The 25,475-nt window shown below is 37.4% G+C and overlaps 1 protein-coding gene and 1 long non-coding RNA gene across 3 annotated transcripts in view; one reads left to right on the top strand and one right to left on the bottom strand.

Moving 5' to 3' along the window:
* Positions 1-13,044, top strand: part of LOC102471770 (uncharacterized) — a 39,699-nt gene extending 26,655 nt beyond the window's left edge. For both annotated transcript variants that reach the window (XR_336088.1, XR_336087.1), the window contains 2 exons: positions 1,406-1,469; positions 11,823-13,044. This is a non-coding gene — a long non-coding RNA (uncharacterized LOC102471770). The remainder of the gene's footprint in view (positions 1-1,405; positions 1,470-11,822) is intronic.
* CCDC85A (coiled-coil domain containing 85A) overlaps positions 1-25,475 on the bottom strand; it is a 221,742-nt gene that overhangs the window by 98,668 nt on the left and 97,599 nt on the right. The gene's annotated exons all lie outside the window — the stretch shown is intronic.

Below are 25,475 nucleotides of genomic sequence, written 5' to 3'. Positions count from 1 at the left end.
TCCCCCATCTAGAAAACATACCACAAAAAAAAAAAAAAAAAAAAAAAAAAAAAAAAAAAAAAAAAAACTTGGCTCAGATGTCTTCCATGAGCTCCCCTCCATCCCAGCCTAGGTTAAGTGCATCCTTAAGTACTCATGCAACTATATCAGAATATCTGTACTATGTTGAACAATATATTTGTCAGGCCTATATCCCCAAGCTATGGCTTGGATGTGTTCCTCCAAAATTCATCTAATGAAATTTAGTGAACCATGGTAATAGTGTTGACAGGGTGGAGACTTAAATCTGATTATGGTGTAGAAAGATGTGGCCTCTGGGAGGTGCTTGGAATTAGATAATGTCATGAGTTGGTCCTTCATGATTACCTCAAGATAGCTTTAAAAAAGAGCAGACACAGAAATACTTGGCTCTTGCTCTGTCTTGCCATCTGATACCTACACCGCTTTGGGACTCTGCAGAGAACCCCCACCAACAAAAAGACTTACACCCTTGACCTAGGACCTCCAAAACTATGAATGAGATAAACTCCTGCTCTTTATAAATCACTCAGATTTGGATATTTGTTATTAGAACAATGGACTAGAACAATGTCTCAGAATAAATTCATTCAACTGATAACACAAAATCATGGTGCTGGTGCCTTTTGGCCTGTGAATCTATATACTGTCCATTGTAGCTTGGACAGCTCTGCATAACCCAGGGCTATACCCCAGGCTGTAGTTCCCTTCCAGAGCTACTCTTTTGCCACTTCTGCTTAAATTACTGAGACATTAACTTCCATGTTATAGAAACTCTCAGCAACTAAAGGGTCACAACCTACAGGTACAAGGTTCTCTGTGCACAGAGCTTTAGAAATAATTACCACTCTTCTGCTAGAGAGATGTGGCCCCCCCATAGATCATTTGGACCGCTACTGCAGATATAAACTAAAAACATTCACGGTTCCTATCTAAGAAGGCAGTGTTAATTATGACGCCCTGGTCTTAGGACCTGCAATTTAGACCTTTTTCTTTAAAAAGTATTGACTTAGATTTAATGGTGAAGGGAGCAGAAACAATGCCACAGGAGATGAAATGTAGCTTTCTATTGGCAAGTTAGAAAATACACCGAGGGACTTGGTTCTAGAAATGTCATTTTCATGCCAAATTAAAGGTAAACATAATTATGTCTAATACATCAAAAGCAGTGAATTAAATACTCTTTGAAGCTAAAATATGCAGACAGACATAACTAATTTTATCTTATTTCATAATAACTCCATTATTTATTTATTGAGAAGTGCCAATCAAAAAACTAAACTAGTTTGTTTACAAGAAAAGCATTAAAACTAGCAGTAATTGTCATTGTAACTCCTGGCTTCCTGCTTTGGAAAATACATAAGCATCTGTTTTTCCCCCCTTTTAGCATCAAAATAAAGAACAACAGAAAATTTTAAGTAAGCAGCAGTGGTGGTTGAAGATAAAGCTTGGTAAGTCACTGTGAGTTTGCTGCAAATATAAACGCTGAGATTGTGACCAGGTACAAAACTATTCATCACAGTAATATGAAGACCCTGGTCTATTCAGCAGTGGGAGTGAACTTTCATTCATCTCAAGAAGCATCATACTTAGCTGTGAGGCTGACGCAAGGCTGTGGAAGGGAGTCCTCAAGAAGGGCTGCAAGGAGATAGGTCCCAAAGTGTACCTAGAAAGCCTCTGCTGAGAATCAAAACATGGCAGCTCTCTGGAGAACAGGGACATCCCTGAGATAACAGGGAAAGAATGTAGAGGCCTAAAGCCCTGCTCCAAAATGGAGGAAATTTCACACTCCCCAAAGTACCCCATATTTATACATACAACATGATATGCTCTGGGTGTTACAATGTCCCATTTCTTAGAATCGGGCAAACTGAAAAGGAGGAGAATCTACTAAGGGTAAAGGTGAGAAAATAAAGGACAAAGAATAGGTTTAGAGCCAAGAAAATAGAGCAAAATAATTACTGGGTCTAAAAGCTGTGCTTGGCATATGACTGGTACAAAGAGAATCTGGTACTATAGAAACTCAATCAGTTGTACAATGCTGATATGTATTCCACAGAGAATGTGACATCTCTGTCAGGACAGAATAATTGGAACTGGACTTGCCTTCCTGCCATAAACAACTAAAAAGTTTGAAATACTGGCACCTATTTCCAAACACTAGACAATAGGCAGTGGAAAACAGTAACGCTTGAGAGAAGGAAAGCCTTCAAAAGGGGATTCATTTGTCCCAGCTTTCCATGTGGCAGAGGGAGGCAAGGTTCAAGCATAGCACCGTGTCCCTAGGCTAAGGAGTCAGAGACTGAAACTCCCAGTCACTAAAGCAACTGGACTTTGTAGGGCAGAATCCTGGGAACAAGGCAGTTCCATAGGAGGAGATCAAGCACCTGGAAATTTGCTTAGAGGAGTCCTGAGGATCCTTAAAAAGTATGGTGTGAAACTCTCAGGTCTAGCAGAAAGTAGCTGATAGGTTTGAGAGATAACTGTGCTAAGAGACCAAACACTTTAGCATTCAGTTAAGATCACAGAAAGCTCACACCATTGGAGAAAAGGCCACTCCATAAGAACCATCTGAAATAAAACCAAGTCTAAGAGGATCAAGAGGATCCACAAATAATTTAACAACCTGCCAGAAGAAATTTCAATTTCCCTTCAAAGAAGAAAGGACATGCACTCAAGTTCCTACAAGGAATTATCTTCTATGGGGAATTTACAATAAAATTATACAAAGGAGAGAATGTGACTCATAATAAAGAAAAATAAGTAGCCAATATAAAGAGACCAAGAGATGACAAAGATTTAGCAATAAGCAGACAAGATTTTAAAATAGCTATGATAAGTATATTGAAAATGTGTAATAGCAAAATATGGACATATGAGTGAACAGATGGAGAAACCTCAGCAGAGAAATGAAAAATATAAAAGGAGACCAATTCTTATACTAAAATGTAATACATCTAAGAGAAAAGTTTATTAAGTGGGTTTAATAGCAGATTGGATACTACAGCACAGAGGACCAGTGAACTTGAAGACAGATCAATAGAAAGTATGTAATCTGAAGGACACAAATAAAAGTATTTAAAAAATTAAAATGAGACTTAGTGAAAAGAGCCTCAATAATACCAGTCTAACAGGTGTAATTGTCAGATGAGAAGAGAAAATAGAGAATAGATCAGACAAATATTTAAAGACATAATAGCTGAATATTTTCCAATTTGACAAAAAACATCTACCTACAGATCCAAAAAGCTTGGTGAACTATAAATGGTAAATACAAAGAATATAACAATTAGCCACATAATATTAAACCTCTAAAATCAGATGGGGAGAAGATCATAAACATAGTCAAAAAAAAAAAAAATTACCTACAGAGGAACAATGATTCAAATTACAACTTCTTATTAGAAACAATGGAAACGGGGGCCAGCAGACGGCGTGGTGGTTAGGGCATTGGACTCCCACATGGTTAACTATGGTACAATTTCAGACCTGGTGACTTACATTCTCATTATCCACCTCTCTACCCGTTCCCTTCCCACCTGTCTCGCTCTGGTGAGCACATGTGCCCTATAGCAAACGTAAAAGTAAATACATTTAAATTTTTAAAAAGAAAGAAAAAAGGAACAATGAAAACAAACAATAATAAAACAGCATCTTTATACCTCTGGGGTGAAAACCAAAAACTAAAACTAAACTTTTCAACCCAGAACCCTATACCCAGTGAATACATCCTTCAAAATTAAGAATGAAACAAAGACATTTGAAGAGACACAAAGACTAAGATTTGTCTCCAGCATATCTATATTACATAAAAGAAATTTCTTCAAGCTGAAGGAAAATACCAACCTAATACCCACAAATACAGGAACAAAAGAATACTGGACATTTAAAATAAGTGGTTAATATAAAAGGCAACCTTTTTCTCCTGATTTCTTTAAAAGAAAACTGACTATTAAAGGTGAAATAATATTGCATTGGAAGATATAAAAAGCACACAAATATATCAGACCACACGCAAAAGAAATAAAATACAACTATATAATAAAAAATTTCATTTTTTTTTAAGAGAGATTTTTTGCTATAGGGCATATGTACTCAATGGAGAAACAGTGAGAAAGAGAGAAATCAGGGGACAGGGATGGCCATGCCACAATCCCTTCTCTTCTCAGGATTTGGGGCATGTATGCACATGTGCCTGGTGTGAGTTTTTTTTTTAACCTGATGGATGTGGGACTCAAACCATGATCGACTATGTGGGAGTCCAGCAATGCAACCATTATGCCATCTGCTAGTCCCTAAAAAAAGTCTTAAATTGTAAAAAAATAAAAATAAAAATAAAATAAATTACAATATGTATTCTGAGAAGACTGTGATAAATTTAACATGTACATTATAAATCTCAGAGAAATTATTTTAAAAATATAAAGTGTTTTAGGTAAAACTACTAGATTAACAGTAGATTAACCTAAATGTTAAATAAAAATGAAACAAAGAAGAAAGTATGGAACATCTTATTTTATGTAAAAAGTTAGATTCAACTCAACTATATCAACAGCTCTCTTAAATAGAAATGTAATGTACTAGATACTCAAATTGAAAATCAGATATTGCCAGATGTGATGAAAAAGTTAGATTCACCATTATACATATATGGAGTTTGAGTAAAATGAGGGAAAGCAAATGTAATTATTATGCCTAAAACTTTGTGTGGTCATATTAATAACAAAAAAGTAAACTTTAAGACATGATTATTACTGTAGATAAAAGATAATTTACAAAATTTTCAGGAAGGAGTTATAAATACTTATGTGTATAACAATAGAATTTCAAAATTAAAGGAAGTATTTAAAGAACTAAAGAATGACACAAACCTGAAATCATAACTGAGCATTCTAATACATCTCTATTAATATCAGGCACAACAGTTAAAATGAGACTTAGTGAAAAGAGCCTCAATAATACCAGTCTAACAGGTGTAATTGTCAGATGAGAAGAGAAAATAGAGAATAGATCAGACAAATATTTAAAGACATAATAGCTGAATATTTTCCAATTTGACAAAAAACATCTACCTACAGATCCAAAAAGCTTGGTGAACTATAAATGGTAAATACAAAGAATATAACAATTAGCCACATAATATTAAACCTCTAAAATCAGATGGGGAGAAGATCATAAACATAGTCAAAAAAAAAAAAATTACCTACAGAGGAACAATGATTCAAATTACAACTTCTTATTAGAAACAATGGAAACAGGGGCCAGCAGACGGCGTGGTGGTTAGGGACAACTTCTTATTAGAAACAATGGAAACGGGGGCCAGCAGACGGCGTGGTGGTTAGGGCATTGGACTCCCACATGGTTAACTATGGTACAATTTCAGACCTGGTGACTTACATTCTCATTATCCACCTCTCTACCCGTTCCCTTCCCACCTGTCTCGCTCTGGTGAGCACATGTGCCCTATAGCAAACGTAAAAGTAAATACATTTAAATTTTTAAAAAGAAAGAAAAAAGGAACAATGAAAACAAACAATAATAAAACAGCATCTTTATACCTCTGGGGTGAAAACCAAAAACTAAAACTAAACTTTTCAACCCAGAACCCTATACCCAGTGAATACATCCTTCAAAATTAAGAATGAAACAAAGACATTTGAAGAGACACAAAGACTAAGATTTGTCTCCAGCATATCTATATTACATAAAAGAAATTTCTTCAAGCTGAAGGAAAATACCAACCTAATACCCACAAATACAGGAACAAAAGAATACTGGACATTTAAAATAAGTGGTTAATATAAAAGGCAACCTTTTTCTCCTGATTTCTTTAAAAGAAAACTGACTATTAAAGGTGAAATAATATTGCATTGGAAGATGTAAAAAGCACACAAATATATCAGACCACACGCAAAAGAAATAAAATACAACTATATAATAAAAAATTTCATTTTTTTTTAAGAGAGATTTTTTGCTATAGGGCATATGTACTCAATGGAGAAACAGTGAGAAAGAGAGAAATCAGGGGACAGGGATGGCCATGCCACAATCCCTTCTCTTCTCAGGATTTGGGGCATGTATGCACATGTGCCTGGTGTGAGTTTTTTTTTTAACCTGATGGATGTGGGACTCAAACCATGATCGACTATGTGGGAGTCCAGCAATGCAACCATTATGCCATCTGCTAGTCCCTAAAAAAAGTCTTAAATTGTAAAAAAATAAAAATAAAAATAAAATAAATTACAATATGTATTCTGAGAAGACTGTGATAAATTTAACATGTACATTATAAATCTCAGAGAAATTATTTTAAAAATATAAAGTGTTTTAGGTAAAACTACTAGATTAACAGTAGATTAACCTAAATGTTAAATAAAAATGAAACAAAGAAGAAAGTATGGAACATCTTATTTTATGTAAAAAGTTAGATTCAACTCAACTATATCAACAGCTCTCTTAAATAGAAATGTAATGTACTAGATACTCAAATTGAAAATCAGATATTGCCAGATGTGATGAAAAAGTTAGATTCACCATTATACATATATGGAGTTTGAGTAAAATGAGGGAAAGCAAATGTAATTATTATGCCTAAAACTTTGTGTGGTCATATTAATAACAAAAAAGTAAACTTTAAGACATGATTATTACTGTAGATAAAAGATAATTTACAAAATTTTCAGGAAGGAGTTATAAATACTTATGTGTATAACAATAGAATTTCAAAATTAAAGGAAGTATTTAAAGAACTAAAGAATGACACAAACCTGAAATCATAACTGAGCATTCTAATACATCTCTATTAATATCAGGCACAACAGCAAACTAAAAATTAGCCAGAATTTAGAAGATTTGAACAACACATCAATTAACTTGGTCTAAAGGATATTTAGATACAACTACGCCAGACACATTAGAATTATTTTTTCCAAGTGCAAATATTAATCAAGAAAAAGCAATGAAAGTCATAATAAATTTTAAAATGTTGAAATATTATGAATTAAGACCAGCCAGTAGCATGATGGTTAAGGTAGCTGGATCCTACATGGCCAGCTGCATGGTTCAAGTCTTGGATCTGGCAGCTTAAAGAACACCCCAGGTGTGTCTGCAAGCATGCCCAAAGTCTCTAGAAGAGCATGGGAGAGAAGGGATTACAACATGTCTTTCCCCCTGAGGGGGACTTTCTTACTTTCTCTTTCTCTCTCTCTCTGTCTCTCTCTAGTGAATACACACATCCTATAGCAAATTTTTAAAACAATATATGGATCATAATATATGAAAACAATGCAAATAAATTGGAATTCAATATTATATTAATAAATTAACATAAAAAATACATCACACAACACACTAAGACAAGGGAAATAAAATGTAATTACATAATCAAAATTTTCTTACATTGTAAAGGAATTGTACAATGCAAATTCTGAGAAGACTGAAAAATCCAACATGTATACTTAATTCTTAGAGCAATGATACAATAATATAAAGTGGTAAAGTAAAAAATACTAGATTATTCTAACAGCAGATCAATCTAAATATTATATTAAATGAAGCAAAGAAAGAAAAGAAGGAAAATAAGATGGGACAAATAAAATAATGAAAAGAGCTAGAGCTCTACTTAACCACCGAGGTAACTTAAACAGAAACGTATGAGTACTTGGGACCAGCAGTTAGCGTAATGGCTACATCGCTGAACTACAATGTAGCCGACCACGGTTCAAGTCCCGGACTCAGTAGCTTCAACTCGTGCCGGGCGTGTGCGCGTGCATGCACAAGATCCCAAGAGGAGAATGGAGAAGGGATTGCGGAATGGCCATCCCCCTTGGGGGGGAGGGGGTGTGATTTCTTGCTTTCTATCTCTGTCTCTCTCTGTCTTTCAAGCAAGCACATGCGCCCTATAGCAAAAACCTCTCCAAAAAAAAAAAGAGAGAGAAATGTACGAGTACTCAAGTTGAAAAATATTTAACAAAATTAATACCCATTCATGATAAAAATTCAGACAATTGTAATAGAAGGGAACAACTATTTAGAAATCTCTATTTAAAAATTAAGCACACACTTGTAAGAACCTATTTAACAAAGGAAGAAATCACAAGGGAAACTGAAAGTAATGAATGGTAAAAAAAAATACAATATATCAAAATTTATGGAATGCAGATAAAGCAGTGCTTAAAGCATTGAGTATTTAGAAAAGACAGGGTTTTAAATCAGTGACCTAGGTTTCCTTTTTAAGAAACTATTGAAAAAGAAAAGAAAATTACACTCAAATAGAAGGAAATGATGCAGATAATATGCATTAATGAAATAAAAAGCATAAAAATAGAAAAAAAATGAACAAGGCTAAAACTTGTTCATGCAAAAGGTCAGTAAAATTGATAAGATCCTGAATACAGTGATCAAAAAGATACAGAAGAAAATGTACATATTGACAGTATCAGAAAGGAAATATGTTTGATCATTACAAATCCTACAGATATTACAACTTTGCATTAATAATTTTAACTTAAATAAAACACATTCCTTCAAAGATGCACGTTACCAATATTAATTCAAGAACTAGTATAACCTTTGTACCAAAGGCAACCAAAGAATGATTTTTATTTTTAAAACCACGTACCAAAATTCTTCCAAAAAACTAACCAAACCAAAAAAAAAAAACTTTAAAAATAATAGCAAATCCATGAGACCAGCAGTTGGCATAATGGCTATGTCGCTAGACTCCCATGTAGTTGATTGTGGTTCAAGTCCCAGACCCAGTGGCTTAAACTCATGCCAGGTGCGTGCATGCCCAAGATCCTGAGAGGAGAATGGAGGAGAAGGGATTGTGGGGTGATTTCTCGCTTTCTGTCTCTCCCTGTCTTTCCGGCAAGCGCATGTACCCTATAGCAAAAAAAAAAAAAAAAAAACCTCTCCAGAAAATTTGAAAAAAAAAAAAAAAAAACCGCTCCAGAAAAAAAAACCATAAATTAATAAGATAACAAATCCATATCCAGAAAATTTAAAAAAAAAAGAAAATGTCATGGCCAAGTGGAATTTATCCTAAAGGCAAAGTTCAAGAGTCAAAATCATTCAATACACTTCATTTATAAAAAGAAAATAAGGACCAGCAGATAGCATAATGGTTACGTCGCTGGACTCCCACATAGTCGACCGCAATTTGAGTCCTGGACCCGGTGACTTGAAACTCACATTGAGCATATGTGCATGCATGCCCATAATCTCTAGAGGAGAATGGAGAAGGGACTACAGCATGGCCATCCCCCCTGGAGGGTTATTTCTCACTTTCTGTCTGTCTCTCTTTGTCTTTCTGGCAGGCACACACCCCTATAGCAAAAATCTCTCTTATCTCTCTAAAAAAAAAAAAAAAAAAAAAAGAAGAAGAAAAGAAAAATTTATACAACAGACAGAAAAATATTTGACAAAATTAACTGCTATTCATGATAAAAACTGAGATAATTGGAATAGAAAGGTACAACTTTACAAAGGATATCCACAAAAAGTGACAGATAACACTGAAAAATAGTAACTGGATTTACTCTACTATCAGAAAAGATTTTTTCACCACTTCTATCTAGCATAGTACTTGACTTCCTAGTATGTGTGTGTGTGTGTGTGTGTGTGTGTGTGTGTGTGTGTGTATTTTTTTCAGGGGGAAGGGGGAAAGGTTTTTGCTATAGGGTGTGCACTTGCCAGACAGAGACAGAGAGACAGAAAGAGAGAAATCACCCCCCAGGAGTGACGACCATGCCGCAATCCCTTCTCCTCCATTCTCCTCTCAGGATTTTGGGCACACACCCCCACACCCCCACCCCCACCCCCACACCCACACACACGACTGGCGTGAGTTTAAGCCACTGGGTCTGGGACTCGAACCACAGTCAACTACATGGGAGTCCGTGATATAGCCATTACGCCAACTGCTGGTTCCCCTAGTATGTATATTAAGGCAATAAAAATAAATAAATATTAAACATTGACAAATAAAAGGTAAAACTGTCTTCATTTGCAGATGACATGACAGTGTAGAAAATCCTAAATATTTAATAAACTACTACTAGAAGAGAATTTAAAACTGTCAAAGGGTACAAATCTATATACAAAAACCAACTGTATTTTATATACTAGAAGGAAAAAGTGGAAAATATTATAACAGTAACATACTATAACGGACCAGCAGATGGTTATGTTGCTGGACTCTGTGGCTGACCGCTATTCGACTCCCAGACCCAACGACTTGAAACTCATACCATGCACGTGTGCATGTGTGCCCAAAATCCTGAAAGGAGGATGGAGGAAAAGGGGTTGCAGTGTGTAATCCCCCATGGGGGATGATTTCTCACTTTCTATCTCTCTGTCTTTCTCTGTCTCTCTAGCAAGCACAGGTGCACTATAGCAAAAATCCCTCTTTAAAAAAAATAATAATACTATAAAAGATTAAATCTTTTGGAATAAAAAAGAACATTAAGAAGAATATTTTTTTAAAAAGAATGAACTGATGGGAACCAGCAGTTAGCGTAATGGCTATGTCGCTGGACTCCCACGTAGTCGACCGCGGTTCGCGTCCTGGACCCGGTGGCTTACAACTCACGCCGGGCGCGTGTGCGTGCGTGCCCAAGATCCCAAGAGGAGAATGGAGGAGAAGGGATTGCGGCGTGACCATCCCCCCTGGGGGGTGATTTCTCGCTTTCTGTCTCTATGTCTCTCTCTGTCTGTCTGGCGAGCGCACGCGCCCTATAGTGAAAATCTCTCCAAAAAAAAAGAATGAACTGATGATACATGCAACAATATGGATTCATCTCAAAAACATGTTTGGTGAAAGAATACAGACATACGAATAAATAGTGTATGATTCTATTTATATGATGCTCAAGAACTGGCAACACTAATGTATAGTGACATAAATAGTGGCTTGAGGATAGACTGTAAGGGATACGATTACTTTCTGGGCTGATAGAAATGTTCTAACTCTTCTTTGAAGTATTAGTCACATGGACAGACCATTTGTCAAAATCCATCAAATTATACACTCACAACACATGCATTTAACTATTCCAAATTTTATCTAAAAAGAAAAAGAATCTATATTTCTGATGGCTATCCTATAAATACTAATTTCTAACATCAAAGGATGATCTGAAGTTTAATTACTCAATGAGTATACTTAGTTCATAATATAACTTGATTGATTAGTCTACAGTATATACCCCACCACCACCAAAAGTTTATGAGAGCAAGAGAGAGGCAGAGAATGCAAGAAAAAACCTTCTTTGTTAGATGTATTTCCAGCATCCTTGCTCCCCCTCCCTAGTTCCTTTTTCTCTGATATTCTCTCTCTAACACTAAATAAGGAAATAAGGATTCTCTCAGTCACTGGAACCTAATTCCTACCACTGTTGGCATATTGCTTTGAACTTTAAGTATCTTATCCCTTTGACCAAGAAGTGGCTCACCAAGAGTGGGAACTATTTTAAAACACCAAGTTAAGGAATGTAGGATGTCTTTAAATAAGACCTAAATTGCTATTATAATGAAAACTAAGGTCCAGAAAGAGGAAGAGTCTAGCTGAGCATCACCTCATGCTTGAGAAGGGCCCTTTCCAGCTGGCAAGAGTCAACTCCAATTGCATGAACTTTCACATCCTACAGAACTTAAATGTGCTACACAAAGTGAAAAGTTCTAAGAAACAAAGATACCACACCATAAGTAAATGGATGCCTTATGCTTAGGAGTAAGAATAGTTTATAGTTCACAAGAGTTTTTCAAATGGCACATTTCCTTTTCTTTTGTGTTTTCGATTTAAGGACAGGCAACTTTGCTCCATGAAGAAAGAACCTGCAGTTACCACACAAATCTTCTCTGAAAGCCTGTCCATTGGATTGGAGATGCAATGTGAACTCTTCAAGACCTCGAGGAGACAATCCTGGCCACACAACTAAGCGGAGTCTGCTGGAAGATCAACTCTATTGTCTCATGCTAACAGTAGTCCACACACAGCCTAGAAGAGAAGGAACTGTAGAAGAGTCTCTAAGACCTCTGAGAAACCACACTTGGGCTTGTGTCTCCCCAGTGGTTTTGATCCTCACTGGCAACGTCAGCCATTTAACCAGCTGGGAAGGAGAAAGTTTGCCCCTTTCCCCGCATGACTCCTGCTAGTCTCTAACACACGCACTAGAGGAAAAGCAATCTCTTAAAAGAGATGAAAAGAATAAGAAAGTAGATCATGCTGCCCCCATGCCAAGCCCCTCAGACCGAGAAAGGCAGGAGGAAAAGGGAGGACCCATGCTAGATACCAGTTTGAAGTAATCAGCTGGACTTGACTGGACTGGGCTTTGTTACATTCCTGAAAGAGGCCAGAAAGCTCACTTTCACCAGATATACCCAAGATATCATTGAAAAACAGCAAAAAGCAATTTGACATAGCACGGTTGAACAATAAGATTAATTTAAAAATCAAACTATTTCATATATGTAGCCAGGCCTCTTCATACTCAGAAAAAAAGTTCATGTTATGAAAAAATCACCTTGATTTTTTCCAAAAACAAAAGGGGGAAGGAGAGGAGAGAAAATAGTTTCTAGCATAGTGTCCTTAGCACAGACTACAAGCTGAAAACAAAGTTGGTTGCTGAAGCAGATGATGCTTGCCTAAGAAATCACTGATTTGCATTTGTAATCGAGATACATATCAACCTGAACGTTAAAATACATGCCCCAGTAATTAAAAACTGCCCTGGGCCACTCTAACTAGTCCTGGGAAAATAATGCACCAAGCACCAGCAAATAAAATAATAAAACACTCAAGAAAAAAAGGAAACAGGCTTCTAGATCCATAATCCTGTTAGCCAATCCTGACATTTACCCCCGAAAGCTCCAGTAAGAAAAAAATTAATGAGTTTCTAAATTTACCTCATAGGACTATAAGGAAGGGAAGTGCCCTGTATCTATTTCATGTAGTGTGAAATTCTCTCAAAGCTATCAATCTGACTAAACTGATTAAGTGTGAAATCTTTCTTTCCTGAACCAAATTTAAACAGGACACTTACAGAGGGTGAGGAAACATCAGGAGGCTAGCCCACAAGATTTTCTATTCTGACTCATTGCCTTTTCTTCTTATTAGCAAAACTGTAACTACAAGAGGTACCAACAGATTTATTCGGGTTTCTGATGAACTTTCATTGCCTGAATCTCAGAACTGAGCACTGATTTGCAGTTTTCTTACTGGTAAAAAAAAAAAATAACAGAACTGGGACTAGCAGATGACATAATGAATGGTTACATCACCGAACTCCCACGAATTCGACTGCAGGTCAGTTCCAGACCCAGTGGCTTAAAACTCACACTGGGCACGTGTGTGCCTAAAATCCCAAGACGAGAATGGAAGAGAAGAGAATGAGGCATGGTTATGCCCCGTGGGGGGGTGAGTTCTCACTTTTTGTCTCTCTCTCTGTCTCTCCAGCAAGCATACACACCCTAAAGCAAAAATCTCTCTTAAAAAAAAATGGTAACAACAGAACTGGGACCAGCAGATGGCATAATGGTTATGTTGCTGGACTACCACATACTCAATCACAGTTCAAGTCTCAGGTCTGGTGGCTTAAAACTCACGTTGGGTACATATTCATGTGTGACCAAAATCCCAAGAGTACAATAGAGGAGAAGGGATTGCAGCATGGCCATCCCCCCTGGAGGAGTGATTTATTGCTTTTTATTTCTCTGGCAAGTACATGTGCCCTATAGCAAAAATCTCTCTAAATAAATAAATAAAAATGGCAGAATAAAATCTAAGTCAAATATATACACAGACTTATTTTTTTAAATCTAATACAAATATATAAAGACCTATTTTTTGTATTTTTATATTTATCTAATACATACATTTATATAATAAAGTATAAATATATTTAATAAATATGTGCTATATATTAATTATCTATTTATAAGTATATAACATTTTATGTATAATATATAAAGGCATAACATGTATCTTTATATCTATATATACATATAGATTCTATATGTACATTATATATAAAAAAGATCATGAAGAAGATAACTAATACCCAAAGAGTACAGGAATGTATATACATGTACAAATATTACATCAAGCAGTCAGCACGCTAAAGCCATTTTAAAACTAGAACGTTACTTAGACTATTTTATCTAGGTTTAGTATTGGTCAGTAGTGTAAATATCTGTCCTAACTCCCATTTTTCACTCTTTGCAATGTGATGTAAATATAGGATGTTGACCAACATACCTAAAGTAGAAAGAAGTTAATATAGGACAGCAGATGGCATGGTAGTCAAGGCACTGGACTCACATGCAGCCAACCGTGGTTTGAGTCCCAGACCTAGTGGCCTGAAAGTCACGCGGGGTACGTGTGAACGTGTACTGAAAATCCTGAAAGAAGCATTGAGGAGAAAGGATTGTGGCATGGCCATTCCCCCTAGGACACAATTCCTCACTTTCTCTCTCTCTTGCTCTCTCTCTCTCTCTCTCCAGTGAGCACACATACCCTATGGCAAATACTTTTTAAAAAAATGTAGAAATCAACCTAATGAACTGGGCATTTGGTCTATATTATGTTAAACACTTGGTGTAATTTAATCTCTTTAAAAATGGAACCCATGTCAGTGATTATCTGTTCTACAACAAAACAACTCTAACTTCCAGAGATACTGAGCCATTGCACTCCATCTACCAAGAGAGGCATTCTATAAAGGCCTCCTAATAAGGGTTGCTTTATTAATGCCACTGTGTGGCTAGAAATGGATGTGTTCAAGGCCAGCAGGCCTAATAGAAGGGCTGTACCATAACAACTCAACGGTGGGTTTAAGCAGGCTGCTATGGATTGAATTATGTTCCCTCCCCACCAAATTCATATGTTGAAGCCCTAGACCCCAGAGTTATGGTATTTGGAACTAGGCCCTTTGGGAGATTCCTTTGTTTAGATGAGGTCCTTGCTCTCACTATACGGTTAATGTTCTCTTAAGAAGAGACACCAAAGAGCTTGCTTTCTGTTTCTGTCTCTTCCCCACATGCAGCAAAGAAAGGCCATGTGAAGATATAGCAAGAAGGTGGCCATTTACAATCCATGGAATGTTTTATTTCAGTTTTGAGGTTTTTAAAAAAAAATACTTCTTTGCTAATTTTCTGTCCTCCATTCTTATGGTCTCTCTTTCTGAAATTCTTATTAAATCTGCTCATAGATTGACATAGTTTTCTTATCTCTTATATTCTCTTTTCTAAATCATTGCTTTTTATTTACTTTCTAGAAGAATTATGTTCCAAATTTACCTCTGAATATTTTTAAGAGGTTTTTGCCTTAGGGTACATGCTCTCACAGGAGAGAGAGACACACAGACAGTGAAAGAAAAAGTGAGAAATCATCCCCAGAAGGGATGGCCACACCACAATCCCTTCTCCTCCATTCTGCTCTCGGGATCTTGGGCACACGGGCACATGCGCCCAGCGTGATTTTCAAGCCTCCAGGTCCAGGACTCAAACCCCTTTCACCCACAAGGGAGTCTAGCTATGTAACCACTATGCCATCTGCTGGCCCCTTTTGAATATTTTTAAGCTATATATTTTATTTACAAAACTGCCTACCTATTCCTTAGTTCCTTTAGCATAACATTCTGTTCTAAGTTAATAAATGTAATGATATATTAAATCTAAGAAACAAATATGGTTATTTTGATATAATCATATTTATTTTCTCTACCACCTTTTTTCAATTTGCTCATGTTAGTCTGTCTTCATGTAGAAAGCTTTCTTCAAATGTCTTTTAATCTCTGCCTTCATATTCATATTTACAAAATGAGGCACTAAAAGCCTCCTTGGAAGATGGAATGTGTGGTCTGAGCATGCTGCCCAGCAGGCTTCACTGAGAAGTCAGCTAGAAAGAAGGCCTCTTCATTTTGAGAGACTCTAAAATGGAAGACCTGGAAATCTTTTCATCTAAGATTCATTCTGTTTATTCAAAAGCTAATTTTCTGTTCACCTGCCTCAGAGGTATCCACTGTGGGGACCAGCAGTTGGTGTAATGGCTGTGTTGCTGGACTCCCATGTAGTCGAGCAGTTTGAGTCTCGGACTTGGTAGGCTAAACTCATACCATGTGTGTATGTGTGTGTGTGCCCAAGATCCCGAGAGGAGAATGAAGGAGAAGGGATTGCAGCGTGGCCATTCCCCCAGGGGGTGATTTCTCGCTTTCTGTCTCTCTGTCTCTCTGTCTTTCTAGTGAGTGGACACATCCTATAGCAAAAAAAAAAAGAAAAAAAGAAAAAAAAGAAAGAAAACCTCTCAAAAAAAAAAGAAGTACCCACTGTGTAGATTTATTGAATCTCCTGGTTTTCGTCCCTGTGATTTACCTCTGACCTCTACTGTACATGATATCTATGAACGTGGAAGCTTACCAGTTCATTTCTCCACATAGCAAACTTCAGTTCTTCTCTGAAAAAGGGAGGGAGGCTAGTGGGGAGAACTATCACATGACCGTGTTAGGTGAGAAGGGAGCCAAGGATCCAAAAGTTCCATGTTCCTCTGTAACATATTAGCAGAGTTTTCAGACCTACCTCACTGCCATCTTCTGCAGGATCTACTATTTCTAAGAATATTAGAAGTTCTATAAGATGAATCTACTTGCTTCTAGTTAGTATCCTCCAGTGAAGAATGGTAGGTGGTAACTCCTTCTGTTTTGCTAAGTTAACTACCACTCGTTTTGTTTTTAACCTTGCTAAACTTTATCAAACCTATTACCCATTGAAATAATACTTAATAATTTTACTATTGTTTGGTAGTATTTTGGATGCAGGGGAAGAGAATATAAAAGTGAGTCATCAATTTGTCATATTAAATTACATCACTTTTTAGCAAAAGGGGCCAACACTGTCCTCTTAGTCTCGCATACACAGCCAGGCAAACATACCTGGAAGTGGACACCACTCTTAGCTCCCAACTAGGACTCCTGCCCTAGGCAGGATTAGAAGACTACAAGGAAGCTCACTCACCCACATGGACTTGAGTCTACCTCCATCTATTAGTGCCATACTTTGCCAAAGACAGCAGGAACCTGGCCGGGGAGGGCTTGACACTGATACAAACAGCCAAGTTCTGATATATTTCTGCCCCTGAGCTTACTGTCTTCACCTTATGTCTGAAGCAGCCCAAAGCCTGACTCAACTTCCTGACCTGGCACACATCTCCTGCTCAGAAACAGATGTCTGCCTTTGTCTCCATGCTGCACCACCCACCAGGCTGGGGCTGTTCAGCATGGAGACCTCCTAATTGGTCTAAACCTTCAGGATATAATGATGGATCAGGAGAGTGTGACAGGGAGGAAAAAGGCCAAAGTTAACTGACAACACTGGCCTGTCTCTTTATAAGGCAAACCCAAGAACCTCTGCCCTGAATACCTCTGACAACTGTCACATAATGCCTGTGAGCCCAAAGCAAGTAGCCTGCATAAAACGGCAGGAACAGTCCCAGCTCCTACACAATAGTCGCTATCTCCAATTAGTGTTCTTTGTTTCAGTCTGAGTCCTGCCAACCTACGAGTGGTACCTGTCTGATCCTCTCTCCCACAATGTAGCTAACTGGAGCCAATCCTTTGCTTGTCTGAACACATATAGTATCTACGAACCTGCCACTGTGCTCTGTTCAATGGTAATTGATTACTGAAATTACTGTTATCCCTTGGGACTAACAGATGGCAAAATAGTTATGGTGCTGGACTCCTATGTAGTCAACCATGGTTCGATCCAGGACCCAATGGCTTAAATCTCACACAAGGCATGTGTGCGTATGTGCCCAAATTCCCAAGAGGAGAAGGGGAAAAGGGATTGCAGTGTGGCCATCCCCTTGGTGGGTGATTTCTTACATTCTGTCTCTACATATATATATAAAATCTGTGATCCCTACTAAAGACTAGTCCCTGACAAAAATCTACAGCTCCTCATAACTGACCCACATCTGATCCAAACCTGACTCGTCTCATAACTCCCGTTCAGTTAATACTACATGAGAACTACATGAGAGATAACATTGTACACTACTAATAGGTTACACACTGGAACCAGACAAACCAAATTCATTGCAGTTTTGCCATTACTAGCTATGGGATCTTGGGTAAGTCATTGCATCTTCTTCAGCCTATATCCTTTTTTGGAAAATGTAGATAACAATAAATTTGAATTCAAACAGTTGTGAGGATTAGCACAATGCATGAAGTAGGAGTACTTAATAAGTATTGGCCCCTCCCCTGAAAGCAATAAACTTAGGGCTTTCCCCATGGTTGACTGCATAGTCTTTCTGGGAAGGATCACATGGACTCTGTCTGACTTGACTGTCTAAATAAACACCTTTATCTTTATCACTAACTTTTGGATGCTTTTTTTCTTAAGAATTATTTTTATTTAATTTATTCTATTTTATTATTTATTTTAATTTGACCAAAGAGAGAGAGAAAGTGAGAAAGCAAGCTGCCAGGTCCAGGACTCGAACCACAGTTGGCCATGTAGAAGTCCAGCACCCTTAACCACCACACTACCTGCCAGCCCCTCTGGATGCTTTTAAATCCTTCAGCCTTCAATTCAATCTGTTAAAACCACTGCAATGTACAATGAACATTAAAATAGCAAAAATTTTAAAATGAAAAGATAAAAATTTATATTAGGTTGAAATAACTGCAACAATAACTCCTCTAGGGACCAGCAGATGGCAAAATGGTTACATTGCAGGACTCCCACATAGTCGATCATGGTTCAAGTCCCAGACCTGGTGGCTTAAAACTCAGGGTGAGCACATGTACATGCATGCCCAAAATCCCAAGAGAAGAATGGAGGAGAAGGGACTGCGGCATGGAAACCCCTGGGAGTGGGGGGGGGGTAATTTCTCGCTTTTTGTCTTTCTGTCTCTGGAGTTCTCACTTTCTGTCTCTCTATCTCTGTTGCTCTAGTGAGCACATGTGCACTATAGCAAAAAAATCTCTCTAAAAAAAAAAAAAGAAGAAGAAGAAGAAGAAGAAGAAAGAAAATAACATGCAATAACTCCTCTAGGTTTAGTAGCTCTTGATTTAAATGGAAAAACAACTCTGCTCAGGGGTATACAGTAAATGACGAAATATCACAGATGCCCACAAAGTATCTATTACTTCTCATCCCAGGTGTTTAAATGGAAATGGTAGGATACTATTTCATTCAAAGCTTTTGAGATCTTATGATCACATTTTCTTTGAAAAATCTGAATTTTAGCAACGTTCTATCCAACTACCCAGGACTCTTCTGTAAAAATCAGCCTTCAAAGACTCCTAGTGAATTAATAGAATAAACTAATTGACCTATTTTTAAGGTACTGCCCTCTGTTATCGAAGTATGAAAATACATGAATACTTTAAAAAACTATTCTAATTCTTTCACAGTTCTAATATTTAGTTTAGTTCTATAGCCTAAGATAAATCACTAAACTTACTGAATCTACCACTATATAAAGGGAAGGTGTAAATCAGCCCATCGAGACTGACATAAACACATGTATACATTTACCCACCGAGAGCTTAATAATTCCTGCAGTGGAATGAAAACAGGTGGGGTGTACTTGACAGACTATTTCTGCACTAAATGAATCTGACACTCTCTTAGCCTGACAACGCCAACTACCGTGAGAAAGCGTTTAGCAAACAGAACTGCTAACAGTTCTGTTGACAGATATGCATACCCCATGTTGAATATAAAATTAAAAAATTCACCAACAAAGCTAATGCAGAAAGAAAATGTCATAGGGCTGCTTATGGGAATGAGTCCTCTGAGAGAGCCAAAGGGAATAAATGGGTGTTAACTCCATTGTGTGCCAGGGTCAGCGAAACATTTATATATTCTCGTTTTAAAAAATAACTAAAGGTTTTTTTTGTTTTTTAAGGTTTTGGCCATGGGGCATGTGTACTTGCTTGAGAAAGACAGAGAAAGGAGAAATGAGAAATTACCCCCTCATGAGAATAGCCTGCTGCAATTTTCTCCTCTGTTCTCCTTTCTGGATTTTGGGCATGCTCACACACATGTCTGGAGTGATTTTTTTCAAGCCACCAGGTCGAGGACTCAAGCTGTAGTGGGTCGTGAGGGAATCCAGTGCCTTAACCACCACACCACCTGCTGGCCCCAGTAAAGGTTTTATTAGAGAGGGGATGATGATGATAATGAAAGGCGTGAGGAAGCATCAGTTAAACACCAGGGGATTCTAAAGTATATACTTATATTGTGGGATCAGAATATGACCCTGAGGATTGGAATTACTGGAAAGGGACATGCCATACTCCAGACAGGACTCCTGTAATGGATCTGGCCAATCATCAATACATATTAGCAAAGGCAAATTTACTGTGAAGATCATGAAGTGTACACCTCAGTACCTGCACTTACATGGGCCTCTTTCAAGAGCATGGGAAGAGACTTGGCAATGTATTCATGCTAAGTTTATGTTTTTGTGAATTCTGAACAACTAAAATCTATTACCACTATCTATCATTAATATTGCTTCCTTCCACTCCAATTTTGCCTCCTTCATACCAACTCACATCCTTGCGGAGTGGTATAATAGTATGTGTGGGCATTTTGGGACTCAGCTAAAGAGGAGTTGAGTTAGGAGAACATTTAATTGGGATTTAGTGGGACCCGTTGATGTGCTTCCATGTGAAGTAAGTTATTACTATGGGTCCTAATAGGGAAATGACTTCCATGATTGCTCCTATCATTCATTGTCCCAGTTGACACTATGTTGTATCCAAAAACACAGGGCCAGAGATAGAGAAATAAGTGTGGCCTATATTGTGAAGTATCCAGAAAGAATAGACTGGAAAAGGAGAAAGCAAGGATTCAAATAAATGTCCAGACTCAGACTATGGAAAAATCTAAATCTTACAGAAATACAATACCATAAACTCAATAACAGTTATCCAGACTTGACAGTCATCCTAAAAAATATGCATGCCATTATTAGAAAAGCTAAAATTTTCTTAAACTAGCAATAATTTAGAAACAAAGTTGGGCCAGCCAGGTTAAAGCAGGTGGATTCCACATGGTCTAATGTGTGGTCGAGTTCTGACCTGGCAACTTGGAAAATACAGTGGGCACATGTGCATGCAGGCCCAAAATCCCCAGAGAAGGATGGAGGAGAAGGGACTGCAGCACAGCCATCTCCTCTGAGGGGGTCATTTTTCACTCTCCTTTTCTCTCTTTCTCTCTCTAGGGAATACAGGCATCCTATAGCAAAACAAACAAACAAAAGACAAAGTTCAATCAGTCTTATTAGAAGAAAGACTGAATTATCTTTTGATTTTCTCTATAAAATAATCATTATATAAAGTGATGCAGAAAAATTGTAGCATAATGTGTTTTCTTTAAAGAGGACTGGACTCCCACTGGACTCCCACATAGTTGACCGTGGCTTAACCAACGACTTAAAAACTGGCAACTTAAAAGCTCATGCCAGGCATGTGTGTGTGTGCGTCCAAGATCCCGAGAGAAGAATGGGTGAGAAGGGATTGCAGCATGGTCATCCCCCCGGGGGTGATTTCTCGCTTTCTACCTCTCCAGCAAGCACACATGTCCTATAGCAAAAAATCTCTCCCTTTAAAAAAAAAAAAAAAAAAAAAGACAATGGAAACATTAATTAAAAGTTATGCAATTTTTCTTCCTATTTCATAATAATGCTAGACATTTGTCCATTGTTTTTTTAAAAAACTATAATTGTTATAATTGTAATTTATTATTTCTTTTTTAATCTAAATATTTTATTTTTACCTAATCTTTTATTTGTAACTTTGTTATTTTCTTTCCCATAATTAAATGTACTCAGAACTCAACTTCTCTTTAGCTGGGTCCCAAAATGCCCACACATGCTATTAAACCACTCAGCAAGGATGTGTGTTGTATGAAGGAGGCAAAGCTGGAGTAGAAGGAAGCAATCTTAATGACAGGCAGTAGTAATAGATCTTACTTTTTTCAGAGTTCTTCCCAAATTTTGTTTCAAGTCCCACAAAATCTGAATCTGCCTCTACACATTAGACCTTTGTATTCAACAGTACATATGGTAACTGATTATCATTCCTCATAAATATGTGAAAACCCCAGAAACCTAGAAATCTAACTTTAGTATTATTTGAAAAGATCATATAAATCTTCTAAAATATAGAATACATTAACTTGAAAGATATTAAAAGCATAATTTCAGCTAAGATTTTCTTTCATTTGTATATAAAGCTTCAGGGACACCATTTAACCATTACAAAGATGAATGTTAACACAGAAAGTCCATGAGGTTTGTCCTTGAAATTGCTTCTTAGGAAAAACTGTTGATAAAGTCTTTCTGAGCCTATTAAACATTGCATGCTCTAAAACCACTATTTGGCTCTTCCTTTAAATTTTGTTCGAGGAGAAATTTCAGATGTTTCTAAATCCTGGCGGATTTTGGCTAACTCAGTTTTTATGGTAAGTAATTCTGGGAGATGTTCAAAATAGTCTTGCGATATACCAAATTCACTAATGTTCCCAGTGAATACTGCTCTATTTGGTTCTCTTCTGAGGTTAACTGTATAAAACATAGCCAGTTGTATTCTCCACGAAGGTTGTGAGTACTCAATAAACCTTCTCAAAAGCCTCTTGGGTACACATATCTAAATCAGGTCGGCTTTCCACATTCATCCTATCCGGTCCCAGTGAGAATGAACTCAAAGGTCCATGCACAATGTTGAATAGACCGTACCTTTTTGAAGAATTAAAAAAACACATATATAAAAACATAGCTAAAATGACTTCAGTGTATATCATATATAAAAAGTCAGTGAACACTTGAAACACTATCAGTCCTACCAGATATAATCAATTTTTTCACAGTTCTTGTATACAGAACAAAATCAGAAATAGCAGTACTGGTTGTTAAAGAGACTGACCCAGAGAGCTGGCTTGAACCTATTGTGTAGCCTTGGCCAGGGATGGGGAGAACTGACAGTAGAGTGGGGTCTAGGGAGTGGAGGAGGAGGAGCTAATCACTATTTTTAGGATTGAGAAAAACTGTTCCACTTGAGAATAGTGTCTATTTCTCAGTTAGAAATAGCACAAACCAAGCCCATGAACATATTTCATTGTCCATAATTACATACTACACCATCCCTACATTGCTCATTTAAAAAATAATAATTTCAAAAAAGATGAGGCTGTGTTCATGTGTGCAAGCACATGGACGTTCACAAATAGAAAATCCCTCAGTGATCTCGTTCTTAGTAAGGGATGGTCCTGACAGTTGCTGACTTTTTCTTCAAAGCAAGTCATACCACTTCCTTTAACCTTAATGGTTTTTCAGCCTAATTTTCACTTAACAGCAGTAGAGAGGCCTTAATTCATTGCTAATATATCTTAACATTAGCAGTTTGCCAATATTCCCTTAACATAACTAAGGCTCAGGGATATAAGTAGGTGACAACAGCAGTCATAGGGAGGCAGAGGGATAGAGAAGCTCAAGTAACAGCAATCAGGAATCTGCCTAGCACATGCAAGACTCGAAAACTTCAAAGTCATGAGCCCTAAATCTACAAAATCCAAGGCTTTCTTCAGTTTGCTTCATGTAAATTAGTTAGTTGGTATTCGTGTTAATAGAACTATTCTCCATAGAGAAGATTACTCTAGTTAGTTGGCTCAAGGTAGGCAATTTGAAACATTCAGCAAAAAGGCATGAGAAGAGCTTTTCTTCCTTTCAACAGCTTGCCTGCCCCTTCCGATGCCTCCTTTGGCCTTTTCCCTCTTCCTCCTGTATATCTATGACTTGGGAGCACCAATAGCACCCGTGAGCAATGTCTAGCATTCAGGCTTAAGTCATATAGTGGTAAATGCTATGGAGAAAAATAAAAGAGGGGAAGGGGAAGTAATGGTGCCGGTGCTGAGGGGGCTTGAATCACACCAGTACCTGAAAGTGAAAGACAGAGGAAACAGCACATGGCAAGAGTCCAGAGGTGGAAGTGTATGTGATACAACCAAAGAGGAGGAATACAAGGATGGCCTGGAAATATATTAGTGAGGCAGAACATGCTAGAAGTGAAGTCAGAGAAAGTGGGGCTAGATCACAGAGGATCTGTCTTATGAATCCAGTAAGGACTTCGGCCTTCAGACTATAAAAAGGGAAGCAAATTGGTAGGGTTGTGCATACAAGAGTGACATAACAGGATTGCTCTGGTTGCTATATGGAGAATAGATAGTAAGAGCAAGGATACAAGGAGGAGGACCAGTTAGGAAGATGTTGTAATAATCCAAAAGACAAATGGTAATAGCTTAGACGGGGTGTTGGCAATGCTGGTGGGGAAAGCAAATGGATTCGGGATATATTTTAAAAGTAGAGCTGATAGCACTTGCTAGTAATACAGACATGAAATTTTTGAGATAGATAAGATGTGAGAGTCACAGTAATTCCTAGGATTCTGATCTTAGATGGATTTCTACAGGATGTCATAGTACCTAGGAAAGGTCAAGTTTTATACACTGTAAGTACTTTCACCTGCTTTGTGCTGCTTGCAGTACTTCAAGTACTTTTCCAAACTAAGTAAGTATTGATTTGCTAGTCTGTTTGTTAATCAATGCTTTAAGCAGTCTTGGGAAAACAACGTTCTGTGGGGTGTCTCTTATTTTCCACACAAAGGAAGTGACAATGTAGTCCTAGTTTGCCTGAGCTATGGAGTGACCCAGTGGGGAGCAGAACTGGGCAAACCAAATGCCCTGCTTAGAGACATGTGGCTGAATATTTAACTGTTCCATTTGAGAGCTAGTGTGCTGGCATCATTCAGACATCTTCTGTGCCAAGAATCTTGCCTGTGATGGCTCTATTGGAAAGCACAACACAGAAAAGCCAGAAACAGCAAATCTCTGTCTTAACCTTACTTAGAACATGAGGTCTGACCCTGCTGCTGTCTCTCATGAATGCGATTACCTCTTACTACCAGATACCACAGAGAACTTAATGAAACCTCAGCAATGTGTGAATGGTTTATTGATGGGCACCACTGTGATGAGCATCTCCCAGTGAGGTGAAGACAACTCTTGATTACCTGGAGGCACTTGAGTCACACCCGTTTATCTAGCAGTACCTACCCTCCCAATCCAGGCCTTCTCATGCAGAAACCCTTAGAAGCCAAGGAAATCTGGGAGAAAGACAGTGTGTATTAAACTGAGAAGAAGAAACATACATTTCCAGAAATGAGTGAAATGAGTCTTTATGAGCAATCCTCATTACTTTGGTTACAGTACATTTCCAGAATATCTGATGTGTTCCTATTAATACTAAAAAAAATAATAATTAATTAAAATATTTAAATTAAAAAATTCAAAACCAGTAATAAATCTTGAACAACTAACCTTTAAATTGCTCACACCTCAATCAAGGCTGAATGAAGTAGGAGCATTAATTTAACATATAGCAGGAA

The sequence above is a fragment of the Tupaia chinensis genome, unplaced genomic scaffold, assembly GCF_000334495.1.
Source record: "Tupaia chinensis unplaced genomic scaffold, TupChi_1.0 Scaffold000622_1, whole genome shotgun sequence".
Classification (NCBI taxonomy): Eukaryota; Metazoa; Chordata; class Mammalia; order Scandentia; family Tupaiidae; genus Tupaia; species Tupaia belangeri.
The sequence above is the reverse complement of the archived record's forward strand: the minus strand, read 5'-3'. Positions and strand labels throughout refer to the sequence as shown.